Raw genomic sequence first — 13506 nt, 5'->3', positions numbered from 1 at the left:
TATCTCGTTCCCTCAAAATAATTATCTCATTCCCTCAAGATAATTATCTCGTTCTCTCAAAATAATTATCTCGTTCCCTCAAGATAATTATTTCATTCCATCAACATAATATCTCGTTCTTTCAAGATAATGTTTTTCATTTTGTAAATATTTTTCTCCTTTCTGTCCTCTGTGGGGCTCCGTACTTACTCCCGATTTATTCTTAATTACAAAAAACATTGGACACGACGGCCCATTTATTATGTTATAATTTGGTGTTTTTGTTCTCAAGACGATTATCCAATCAGAAAGAAGAACAAGTGTCACATGACCCTCTCTCTCATTTGTGTTGCCAGTTTCAAAGCTGGAATCCAGTGAGTTTTGACTTTAAATTTCAGGAGCGTGACCGATCTGAGGTAAATCAAACATCGCTCTTACTGATAACAATTGTAATGTTGTTATTCTTAATTATAAAAAAATATTGGACACGACGGCCCATTTATTATGTTTTAATTTAGTGTTTTGGTTCTCAAGATGGTTATCCAATCAGAAAGAAGAACAAGTGTCACATGACCCTCTCTCATTTTGTTTGCCAGTTTCAAAGCTGGAATCCTGTGAGTCTGAACCTAAAAGTGTCTCTCTCGTCTGAATCGTCATCGTCTAAACCCCAGAAGCTGCAGATTCATCTCTGCTGAATCATCTGAGAAAAAAGTTCAGTCGTTCCTCGTTTATGTGGAGGTGATGTTCTAAAAATAACACACGACAGGCACAATCTGCAACGTATCAGCTGTTTGTCCCTCACTGTCCTGGGTCATGAAGGTAGAAGAAGCTCCTCCCCCACGGCCCGAGGAGGAGGAGCGTTCTCTTAAGAAGCTCCTCCTCCACGGCCCGAGGAGGAGGAGCGTTCTCTGAAGAAGCTCCTCCTCCACGGCCCGAGGAGGAGGAGCGTTCTCTGAAGAAGCTCCTCCCCCACGGCCCGAGGAGGAGGAGCATTCTCTTAAGAAGCTCCTCCCCCACGGCCCGAGGAGGAGGAGCGTTCTCTGAAGAAGGAGCTGAGAAAAGGACCAGAGGAGAAAAAGACAGAAAAAGAGCTTGAAAAGATGGTGGAGAAGAACCAGTGTTTGGAGACGAGGAGGAGCAGGTGGAGGAGCAGGTGAAGGAGCAGGTGGATGAACAGGTGGAGGAGCAGGTGGAGGAGCGGGTGGATGAACAGGTGGTACAGGAGTCTGCCCAGGTGCTTCATCCACCTCTGCTCCACCCACTGACTGCGTTTAAGAAATAAAACAAAAACATAGAATTGTGATTTTTCCGATGTTTTGGCTCAGATCACAAACGCATCATGTGACACCGATATTTAAACATCGATATTTAAACATCGATATTTAAACATTTAAACTTTGTGTTTTTACTTTGGGACAGGTGTTTCCAAAAGATTTTAGTGAACGAAAGAACAAAAGTGAGAACAGATACTCACTGTAGCTCTTGGTATTAGATGGGTGGATATTTTACTTTTTGGTTTTTTAGTTGTTTTTTAATTTAAATGGCCAATGTTACGTTATTTTTTGATCTGTTATGCAAAATACACTATTAATGTGGCCACGAGATAATATCACGTCCCCACACGATATTATCTTGAGGGGACGAGATTTTATTTTTATTTTTTAAGTTAAATATCTTGCCCTTGTGAAAATAAACATATAGAAATTAATAATTATAGAGTGGATTATTTGAGTTTTTATGTAAATGGACCATATTACACTATTTTCTGAGCTGTTATGATGTCGTTTTCCTCGTCACAAGTTCTTCTCTCAAACAGAAAACACTCTGTTCCACCTTGTGATGTCATCGTGTGGCGATACAGGAAGTGCTCCACTGTGTTTTTAAACTCCACACTTTCATTTATAGAATCATTTGGATCATTCCAGTCCTGGAGTTGCTTCTTATCTCGACTGAACTAAAGGTAAAAGGAGCCGTTCACGTGAAAACTCCCACTTGATGACATCACAAGGTGGAACATCGCGTTTTGAGCTTTGGAGACGTGACAGACTAATAATAAAGTGACTCAAACATGTGAATGAAACAAAACACAACTCCAGGTCTGTTTTTTGATTTTATATCCACGTCCTAACTACTTTCTCAGTCTTTTCTCACGTTTCTTTAAAAATTCCAAGTATTTTTACCGTTTCCCGTCGCTCCTGACGCGGCGCCGCACAGACAGAAGATTATCCAGCCCATTGACTTTTCTCATCGCTGTGGTTTGACCCGAAAGCCAAATAAAGAACGAACGTCACAGTATGAAGAGCAAAGAAACACTCAAACGACCCGTATGACAGTGAAGGTGCGGCGGCGCTTTTCCCCCGCGGCACATGAAGGCCTCACGAGACACTATCGCTCGTTCCATCGCTCCCAGCTGGAGACGGGGCTGGTGGCGGGGCTGGTGGCGGCCTCTTACTCCTGCTCTGATCCGGATGTTGTGGAATTTGTGAGAAGTTTGTGATGGAGGGAGGAGGGTCTAAAAGGAGAAAATGCACGACAAGCGACGAAAACGTGAAGCGAAACGGTGCAAAATGTCTAAAAAGCATCTCTAAAAAAACGAAAACTGGACTTAAACAGAAGCTAAACCAAACGCACTTCATGTTTCTTATTCGGATGCAGTGGTCCCTCGTTTATCGCAGGGTTTACGTTCGAAAAATAACCCGCAATATGTTATTTTTTTACATTATTCTCTCTGTTTTTGTCTGTAAAACCCCTCACCACACACTTTATACACTTTTCTCACACAGGCGTTAACATTTTCTCACATTTCTCTCTCGTTTAAACTCTCTCAAAGTTCAAACCTTTGTCGGCGTCTTTGTCGGTGCAGAACGTTTCATCGACGGTGTGGGTTTTGTCGGGCACGTTCATACAAAAAAAAAAAAAAAAAAAAAAAGTGATACCGCAAAAGGTGAAGCGCGATACAGTGAGGGACTGTGATGCCAAAAACACAAACTAGGGTTAAAAACATAGACTGTTTATTTAAATGGACATAGCTAACCTGCTAGCCGCCGCGTTCCAAACAGGAAGGGATCATGTGCGCACTTCCTGCTCCATCGACTCTGGCTCCAATTCACTTTCTATTGTAAAACTGTGTCCTCTCTCTGTACCTGCTGCTGTCAGACTCTTAAATGTTTTTTGTTTTTTTTTACCCGCTCTACATGATCCTGGCGTTCATTTTTTTGAGTTATTTTGAGTTTTGAGTTTTTTGTTTTTTGTTATTTTGAGTTTTTGTTGTTGTTTTTTTTTTTGTTATTCCAAGGCTTTTTAAAATTTTTATTTATTTATTTATTTGTTATTTTTAGGTTTATTTTCTTTATTTTTTGTTATTTTGAGTTTGATTTTTTGTGTTATTTTGATTTTTTTGATTTTTTTTTGTTACTTTGAGGGGTTTTTTTGGTATTTTTACTTTTTTTTGTTATTTTTACTTTTATTTATTTATGTATTTATTTAATTTCTGTTATTTTTAGGTTTATTTTCTTTATTTTTTGTTACTTTGAGGTTTTTGAGGTGTTTTTTAATTGTTTAATTTTAAATTTTTAAGTTATTTTGACTTTATTTATTTATTTATTTTAAACTCTCCTCTCTCTGTCTCTGCTGCTTCAGACTCATTTTGGTCTTAAATGTTCGTATTAACCCTCTACATGATCCTGGGGTTTTTTATTTCACTATTGTGTCTGTAAATGAGGTCGCTCCTGTTAGCGTTAGCCACATGTGACGTCGCACTCACTTAATCCACTTCTTTACAAAGTCTATGGTTAAAACACAAATAAATCTAAAGCGCACATCCTTAAAACTGAATCGTTGCAGCTGATGTCATCAACATTCTGTGGAAGTGTGATGCTAACCGGAGGCACTGGTCTGTCTGAAGCTCTGTTCTTGAATTAAACTAGAATCCGAGCTTTTTGTTTTTTTTACACAATCTGACCATAAATAACTGACTGAGGTGAGATTATTTGTGCCGTTAAACAAGTTTCTCTCAAATAACGGCGAGCACAGTCCTGCTGAGAAAAAGATAAAAACATAAATTGTAAAATTAAAGGACAGAATTGTTCCTTTTAAATTGTTCGAAAAGGCTTGAAACGCATTCCTAACATCATAATTATTCACCTTAATGAGTTTATAAGCTCTTTTTTTTACAACTTTCAGAGGCTAGTGTGGTGTTTTGGTGTCACAATAATATAACTAGCATGCTAACAGCGCACTAGCATTACTTCCTGATTCATGGACTATAAAAACACTTTATAATTTGATGCACACAGCAGGCTCATTTTGTCCTTAAGAGCTCAAGGTCTCAAACTCAAACTATCTGGGGGTATTTCCAGTTATTCCACAAAAAAACAATGTTAAAATCTTCTCAAACATCGTCACAGTTTTCAACACACATCAAGAAATACGACAATTCTTGTAGATTTTATGGATATACGTCGTCATTTGTTGAATCTTTTGAGACAAGAGTACAACCGTGTGAGCGACCGATTTGGCGGAACGTTCTACACTCGCAACTTTACTGTGGAGCAGCGTGAGAAGATTTCATGTGAGCAGCGTGATTCAGCCCGGGACACCTGAGGCTGAAATTTTTCTAAGTCCAGCAAGTGACCCTGGTACTACAGATGGGATGGCACTCCTTCATATTGTCCCGTGGGCCACAAAATGTCATCTCACGGGCCGCAATTGGTCTCCGGGCCGGCAGTTTGACACCCCTGATTTACAATATATTTGTACCGGAGCAAAACTCGTCCTCTCATCTGAAGGTTTGCAGTTCGAGTCCCACCTTCAGCATCAACAGAGCAGTCCACAGGTTGGCAGATGAATCCGGTCGTTGTGTCGTTGGGCAAGACCCTCCTCACCCCTAGAGTCTGTGTGAATGAGGGAGCGTTTTTTTTTTTAAATGTAAACCTCAAAAGACATAAACGTTTTAAAAGAAATGAAAGAAATTTAAAATACAAATGACTCTTGAAGGAGCAAAGCGTAAAATCTGTAAACATTTTTGGATTTAACTTCATTGAAAAGCTGCCACCTGTGATTGTAAAACGACTGGAGCAGAAAAAGCGTCCGAGCCCAGAGATGGCGGTCGCTTTTACACATGTGCTCGCCAAATGTGGATGTTATGATGATCTGGTTGATATGACGATGTGTAAGACCTGGAGGAGGAAGCGCGCGACCAACAAAGTCCCTCTTCAAGCACCTGACACGTTTCATTTAGTCTAAAAATATTGTAAATATTTATCCGTGAAATAAACAGGGTTAAAATAAGGTTTGAACGCGCCTTTTATGACCCAGAATAGTGCGCTGGCTCTTCCGTGTGTGGCTTTCATGTTCGAGGAAGTGCCGAACAATCATATTGTTGCATTGTTACATTTCCTGTGGGCTCAGAAGGTTCACATTGATGTTTTTAGGGTCACAGACAGTGCTCAGACTCCCCCCGGGTTCACAATCAAACATCATAAATAAACATTACACTCTGTACAATGAGGCGCTAAGTGCTGGGCTGACCGCATGAGGAATGACCACATTTATTCACTTTTATTATGAATGTACAGGTCGTTTTTTATCCTACAATCATAACTATACTAAATAAACATACCCACACTTACTAAATATATGTATTTTTTATATATTTATTATTTGTATGTGATTGTGAAATAGGTGTGATGTATGTGTGTATGATGTGTGTGTGTATGATGTGTGTGTGATGTGTGTGTGTGATGTGTGTGTGATGTGTGTATGATGTGTGTATGATGTATGTGTGTGTGATGTCTGTGTGTGTGATGTGTGTGTGTGTGATGTGTGTATGATGTGTGTGTGATGTGTGTATGATGTGTGTGTGATGTGTGTGTGATGTGTGTGTGTGTGATGTGTGTGTGTATGATGTGTGTGTGATGTGTGTGTGTGATGTGTGTGTGTGATGTGTGTGTGATGTGTGTGTGATGTGTGTGTGTGATGTGTGTGTGATGTGTGTGTGATGTGTGTGTGTGATGTGTGTGTGATGTGTGTGTGATGTGTGTGTGTATGATGTGTGTGATGTGTGTGATGTGTGTGTGATGTGTGTGTGTGATGTGTGTGTGATGTGTGATGTGTGTGTGATGTGTGTGTGATGTGTGTGTGTGATGTGTGTGTGATGTGTGTGTGTGATGTGTGTGTGATGTGTGTGTGATGTATGTGTGTGATGTGTGTGTGATGTGTGTGTGATGTATGTGTGTGATGTGTGTGTGATGTGTGTGTGATGTATGTGTGTGTGATGTGTGTGTGATGTGTGTGTGATGTATGTGTGTATGATGTGTGTATGATGTATGTGTGTGTGATGTGTGTGTGTATGATGTGTGTATGATGTGTGTGTGTGTGATGTATGTGTGTGTGATGTATGTGTGTGTGATGTGTGTGTGTATGATGTGTGTGTGATGTGTGTGTGATGTGTGTGTGTATGATGTGTGTGTGATGTGTGTGTGATGTGTGTGTGTATGATGTGTGTGTGATGTGTGTGTGATGTGTGTGTGATGTGTGTGTGAGGGGGGTTTGTTTTTCTTAGCACCTTAAACTGCTCGACACTTTTTAAATCTCGTTGTACTTGTGGCGTGTTTCAATGACAATAAAGATCTATTCCATTCTAGTCCTACCCGACCGAATATGGAGTAAAACGATCTCTACGACGACAGAGAAAGGTGCACAGTGTGACTTTTCTGGTGGACCATCAGCCACTCGCTTGTCTCCATGGAGATGTTATTCCTTGGCCTGGAATTTGCCACCGTTTAGTATTTCACTCCATTTTTTTATACAGCGCTTTTCTACCTTCGAGGCGTATTACACCAAGGAATCACTCACACGTTCACACACCAGAGTACACACACACACACACACTGAGGGCGAGGGGGGTTCAGTGTCTTGCCCAAGGACACAACAACTCGCTGTTTCTTGGATTTATTGTGCAATTTTTCATGCTTTTTTTACAGAGTATGAACGTGCATTGTGTCGTGCGTCCTGATTGGCTGTTGGACTGTAGACCATTGTGTCGTGCGTCCTGATTGGCTGTTGGACTGTAGACCATTGTGTCGTGCGTCCTGATTGGCTGTTGGACTGTAGACCATTGTCCATCAGTCTCCTCCGTGCCGTGTCTCCTGTCCAGTACAGAATGTGTTCAGACAAATTTACATAAACGTTGGATCTCAGTGTGACTCTGAAGTGCTGTACGTTTGCGATTTGTTTTCTCCCCGACAAAACCCACAATGTCGATGAAACGTTCTGCACCGACAAAGACGCCTACGAAGGTTTGAACTTTGAGAGAGTTTAAACGAGAGAGAAATGTGAGAAAATGTTAACGCCTGTGTGAGAAAAGTGTATAAAGTGTGTGGTGAGGGGTTTTACAGACAAAAACAGAGAGAATAACTGTAAAAAATAAAGCTGATACGTTGCGGATTTCGACTATTGCGGGTTATTTTTAGAACGTGACCCCCGCGATAAACCAGGGACCAGAGTATAGCGTCGCCATCTTGGATCCGTCTTTTTTCCATCAGTATTTGTTAAAAAAAGTGACTCCGGAAACTAATTTCTGCTCCACACGAAAAGTTGTGGATCCACTAAACTGGCTCAAGTCCTAACTAGAAAACAGGGAGTACTTAGTTGAAACTGGAAAATGTGTCTCAGATCAAATGTCCCTGACCTGTGGGGTTCCCCAGGGGTCAATCCTGGGACCCCTGTTGTTCAACCTCTACACGCTGCTGTTAGACCAGTTCTTCTCGCTAGCGTTAGCAACGGGTTTGATTGACGGCGTTGCCCACTCCCTGCTAAACCAGCGGCGTGATTTGAGCTTCTTAACTTCACATATTTAAAAAAAAAAAGGTAAAATTATTGTCAAAAACACTCGCGATGGGACTTTTGGCTCTTTTTTTTTGGCACGAATCAGAATCAGACTTTTATTACCATTGTCAGTGAACTTTTCTCTGTGACGAAGGAATAATAATAATATAAAAAAAAGTAGAAATATAGCTATTATAACAAAAAATATAAACAACAAGCTCTCACTCGTGTCGCCTCGTCTGATTCTTGTGTTCGTTCAGCAACAATAAGAATAAAAATAAGTAAAAACGAGAAAGAAAACGAAGATTCTGCTCTGTTCATAGATGAGATCCGGTTTCATTTATTCTAAAAGAGCCGACTTCCTCCTGAACGTCACTAAAAACACATTTGATGTCGCCGTGTCCCGATAAAACAGTCACCGATGCTTCCGTTCCCGTATCACCCGCATTGTTTGAGCCCCGTTCCTACATTCCAGTCCTCCTCGCCGCGATGATGACACAACCCGCTTCCTCGCACCTAAATAATCATCGTCCGCGGGGGTCCCTTTCCCTCCGAACCCTGGCTGTGAAGTTTACAACCCTCTCCATCCTCTGCGGCTCTTTTATTTATCTCTTATTCTGTTGTAGATACATAACATTCTGGAGCACGCTTCCCTCCGGCGACATGCCCCGAGTTCTTTTGTAGCGCGGCACCCTACGGACGCCGTCACCCCGAGGTCCTCTTTGAAGTGTCTCCTGCTTTATTAACCCGTGAGCCCGACCTGACAACACGGAGGAATCAAAGAGAGGGACGGGTTGGTTCTGGTTCCATGGGGCAGATAAAAATGAAGGAGCATTTGTCTAATCCCTTTGGTGGTGTTTGATTACAAGAGGATCTGCCGCGGCCGGGGTGGGACGGGGGCTGTGGGACGGGTGGTGGGACGGGTGGTGGGACGGGGTCTGTGGGACGGGGGCTGTGGGGGGACGTGAGAAGGAAGCCGCCCAGTGAATGTGCAGCTGATTGGCACATGCATCTGTTTTTTTCATCGGGGAATTGAGGAAGAACAGATCTGAGGACTTTAATGGGATTGTTGGCGCGTTTTAGCCGAGTTTTTAGGGACATCTCCAGCTCTCAGGACGACGATTATCGGGAGATTTTGCGGAGGTTAACGAAAACTCCGAACTTTTAAAATAGACACTATAAAGAAGTCGACTAAGTGAGTTTGGCGTTCGGCTCTAGTCAAATGAAGCTCAGCGAGGCTAGAGCAGTTTATAGCGGCGAATATGGAGCCGGGTTACATGTTTGGAATTCTGACTGCGAGTATCATAGCAACCAAAGAGCCAATCAGGAGCGAGGATGTTCAGTGCCACGCCTTTTCCCACCAGCGCTTTAGCAACGTTGTCAGTCAGGGTGTGTTTCTGAGAAGGTAACGGCGTTATAACGTGGATTAAATCTCACAAAAGTTCATTTTATGTGCCAGACGTACGAGCCCTCACTTTAAATCCTCCGGCGCGACCTCCCCCCGTCCCGCCAACGCCGACCCGGAGAGCGGCGCTAAAGTCACGACGGGATAACCGCATCTGGGACGGGTTCTGCGAGGAGGGACCGGGTGTCGGAGCTGGAGAGCTGTTGGAATGGAATTTTAAACATGGCGTCTAAAGATTCCTGTCTTTCTTAATCCAGGATTCCGATTTGAGCCTGGGATGAAACGGGAAACTTCACTTTGGCAGCAACTTGGCATTAGTCAGATTTAATTAAACTTTATCAAAATACATCATCATTTTTATTCATTTTAAACTGTCTGTAGTTGTATAGTTGTAGTATGCAGTAGTTTTTAGTATAAATTCATGTATTTGATGTACCACAGTTTTCCATAAAACTGCTGCCTTTATTTTGAAAAGTTTATTTAAAGTGATTTTACTTCCTGTACGTCTTTGATCCTATTTTTTCACATGTGCAAATCTGAAAACCCACTGATCCATTATCATTAAAATTATCTGACTTTTTGGCATTTATAAAGTTAATATTATGATAAAGTACAAGAAACTTTAAATATTTTTCACTCAGAATTTGATAAATAATGAACACTTTTGAATACGTTTGGTCCAGTGCATTACTCAGATAAACTGGTGGAATGTAATGAAGTAAAAGTAGTAAAGTACTGTACTTAAGTAAAGTGTAAATACCTAAAATGCATACTTAAGTACATTTTAAACTGGGTACTTTTTACTTTTACTTCACTACATTTGAGAGCAGTATCTGTACCTTTTACTACATTTTTGAACAGAACTGAAAAAGTAGTAAAGTAGAAGTAAAAGTATTTGTATCGTTTGATCTGCTGAAAAGTTTGAGGTTTTATTTTTAACATGTTCAGAATCTGAGCAAAACAAAAACATAACAATAAATAAACAAAAACAGAATAAAACGATGAAAAAATCACCACATTTGAAGCTTTAAAAGACTCAAAATCTGTGCAAAAAAAAAAAAAAAAAAGTACTTGAATACTTTTACTTTAGTAGATTTCTTCATGTGATACTTTTAGTATTTTTTGCTCCGGTATCTGTGTTTTTTACTTAAGTAACAAAACTGGGACTAAACCGGGACTAAACCAGGACTAAACCAGGACTAAACCAGGACTAAACCAAGACTAAACCAGGACTAAACCAGGACTAAAACCAAGACTAAACCAGGACTAAACCAGGACTGAACCAGGACTAAACCAGGACTAAACCAGGTCTAAACCAAGACTAAACCAGGACTAAACCAGGCCTAAACCAAGACTAAACCAGGACTAAACCAGGACTAAACCAGGACTAAACCAAGACTAAACCAGGACTAAACCAGGACTAAAACCAAGACTAAACCAGGACTAAACCAGGACTGAACCAGGACTAAACCAGGACTAAACCAGGTCTAAACCAAGACTAAACCAGGACTAAACCAGGCCTAAACCAAGACTAAACCAGGACTAAACCAGGACTAAACCAGGACTGAACCAGGACTAAACCAGGACTAAACCAGGACTAAACCAGGACTAAACCAGGACTAAACCAGGTCTAAACCAGGACTAAACCAGGACTAAAACCAAGACTAAACCAGGACTAAACCAGGACTAAACCAAGACTGAACCAGGACTAAACCAGGACTAAACCAGGACTAAACCAGGACTGAAGCAGGACTAAACCAGGACTAAACCGAGACTAAACCGAGACTAAACCGAGACTAAACCGGGACTAAACCGGGACTAAACCGGGACTAAACCGGGACTAAACCGGGACTAAACCGGGACTGAACCAGGACTAAACCGAGACTAAACCGGGACTAAACCAGGACTAAACCGGGACTAAACCAGAAACATCGATGTCAATCTGACGTCACAAATCGATTAAAATTGTGTGAATTAACAATTTAAACCCAAATCCATGTCTCTATATTTTCTGAATGGGGAAAATCTCCTCACGAATCCACTGTTTTTATTTTTCACGATGATAATTCCTGCAGCGCGCGATTATAATCTCAAAAATTCGATTATGCGAGCAGTTACCTCACGGCCCGACTCACAACCAAGCGAGAAACAAGGGCCCCTTCTGTGAGCGTCGGTCTGATTTTTCGTGTGGCGTTTCCTCTGGATTTCCTCCCCGAAGACCCTCGTCTGCAGAATGTGCCGACTGCGCTTTCCATGGACCCGGGGCTGCGCGACCTGCCAACACAAAAAAACAAAAAAAAAACTGTTCCTCTTGTGCTGCAATATACAACCATGAAGTTATTACCCCGAAACCTCACCACGGGTTTTTTTTTTATCCCATTCCCGGAACACGGAGCTACTATTACGACCCAAAGCCGCTCTGACAATCCAACAGGAAAAAAGTACAGGCAAAGTGCATCAGGTTGTATTCTGTCCAACATCAGGCCTAATTGGCGTTCATGTGAGCCGGGTACGGAGACGGGCGGAGGCTGCGCACCAAAATTATTACAAGAGCGAGCTTGAGTTCCCAGTCTGGCCTCGCTTAACTCCTGGCGCTTTAATAACGGCGTGTTATTGGATAAGCTGTGTGTGTTTCACTGAGAAAATAGCCAGAAGAGCTGAAGTACAGACTGTTACACGGCGCAGAGCATGGAGCGGCCACTAGGGGCGCTGTCACAGTGTTTAAAACCACTCCATTTTTACGTTAAAGTGTAAAAGTCGACGGGTGAATCATGAAGAGAACAAAAGGCACAAAGGCTCAGGTGAACAAAAAAAAACTATTTTTAGCAAGACTGGGTCATATTTAGTATTTACAAGTACAATACATTTACTACTACTGCTACTACTACTACTACTGCTGCTGCTGCCAATACTACTGCCACTATTTACTACTACCACTACTACTACTACTGCTACTACTACTGCTACTACTACTGCTACTACTATTAGTACTGCTACTACTACAACTACTACTACTGCTACTACAACTACTACAACTTCTCCTGCAACTCTTACAACTCCTACTACTACCGCTACTACTATTAGTACCGCTACTACTACAACTACAGCTACTGCTACTACTACTACAACTACAACAACTCCTCCTGCAACTGTTACAACTCCTACTTCTACTACTACTACTGCTACTACTACTACACAGTAAATTTTAAAGTGTTAAATTGACACTTTCCTCTATTTCCTCGTGTATATGGCTCTTATCTGTACAAAGTAAGATTTACACTCGCTTCAGAGTAAAAATATTCAGAGTCATTTTTACACTTTTAGAGTAAACGGACGACACTGAGCCGTGTTTTCAGAATTTTACTCTGGCAGATTATTTACTCCAGAGTCAATTGGACTAAACAGTGTTCAGTGTTTACTCTCCTGCAGTGCTAATAATCACAGTCAAATTTAATCTAAATTTAATACTGCTGCTGCTAGTACTACTACTACTACTACTACTACCACTACTACAGTTGTGTATGTAGTTATTACTTATTATTTAAAACTATTGAAAATTGGAGATGCAAAAATACAGTTTTTTCACGGCTCTAAACACAAACATTCATACACCAGAGCACACAGACACAGGGGCGGGGTTAAGTGTCTTGCCCAAGGACACAACAGCGTTTATCTGTGGAAGCTGGAATCACACCCACAACCTGTGTCAGTGGATCTGACCACAGTGATGTGTACGTCAAGAGTGGGATTCGAACTGCCAACCTTCAGATCAGTGGAGAATACACGAAGGTTTGACCAAAAAAGAAGGAAATAGAGCCACTGCACATAAGTTTGACCAACAAAGAAGGAAATAGAGCCACTGCACGTAAGTTTGACCGTTAAAGAAGGAAATAGAGCCACTGCACGTACGTTTGGCATCAATGAACCGATGGTGTGACGTTGGAGGCAGCAGCGGGAAGAACTTAGTGTAAAAAGACGACAAAAACTTGAGAGGAATTGTCCGAAATAGTCGGAAATTTACAGTAATATGTTTTTGTCAAATCGCTTTTATCTTTAGGGCAGATTTACTACTTTGGCCTTGACTTTGCTGCAGGAGGTAAAATAATATTATCGTTTGCGCGTCTCTACACCCCTGACTCTTCATCCACTCTGGTGTAAACAGCTCATGAAGGACAGGCCACGGTCGCTCCGCTGGGACAGGTGGGCAGGGACGGCTCTTAGCACCATTTGTCTGTCCCACATTAAAGCGGCGGTCGTAGGTCGTAGGTCGTCGTCGAGGTGACACGAGGAGGAGA

Source organism: Periophthalmus magnuspinnatus, chromosome 17, assembly GCF_009829125.3.
Source record: "Periophthalmus magnuspinnatus isolate fPerMag1 chromosome 17, fPerMag1.2.pri, whole genome shotgun sequence".
NCBI classification, from domain to species: Eukaryota; Metazoa; Chordata; class Actinopteri; order Gobiiformes; family Gobiidae; genus Periophthalmus; species Periophthalmus magnuspinnatus.
This window is presented reverse-complemented; position numbering follows the sequence as displayed.